Consider the following 624-nt stretch of genomic DNA (forward strand, 5'->3'; position numbering starts at 1 on the left):
TTGATGGAGAAGGAACAGTTTTTATAGAGAGGGAAAAGGGGAAACTTGGCAGGGACAAATCCATTGAGGCAGAGCAATTCTATTAACAGAACAATTATCAAAATAACACCACACCAATTGATCACAGAGTAAATTCCATAGTAACACCACAATTCTATATAGCAAGTTATGAATCAATTATAAGGTTACACCTGCATGATTACAAGGTAATACAAAGAGGTTTCCTAAGGAGTTCCATGAGAAATGAGGGAGTCTCTCAATCAGTAAGTGCCCAAGTTAGAATAAAATGTTTGTGTGAGTCTTTCAAGTATAGTCATCTGGTTAATCTCAAACCAGGTCAGCCTTGACGTCTGGAAACAGCTTTGCCAGGTTTGGCTGTCTGAGGTCTTTTGTGCTTCCATATGAGTCTTAGGATGGTTTATTTCCAGTTCTGTGAAAAATGTCATGGGGATTTTGATTGGCATTGCATTGAATCTATAAATGACTTTTGGTAGGATGGTCATTTTCATGATATTAATTCTTCCAACCCACGAGCATGGGAGGTCCTTCCTTCTTCTGATGTCTTCCTCAATCTCTTTCTTTAAAGATTTAAAATTTTCATTGTAGAGGTCTTTAATGTATGGT

This window comes from Nannospalax galili, unplaced genomic scaffold (assembly GCF_000622305.1).
Source record: "Nannospalax galili isolate Female #2095 unplaced genomic scaffold, S.galili_v1.0 scaffold197, whole genome shotgun sequence".
In the NCBI taxonomy this organism is placed as follows: Eukaryota; Metazoa; Chordata; class Mammalia; order Rodentia; family Spalacidae; genus Nannospalax; species Nannospalax galili.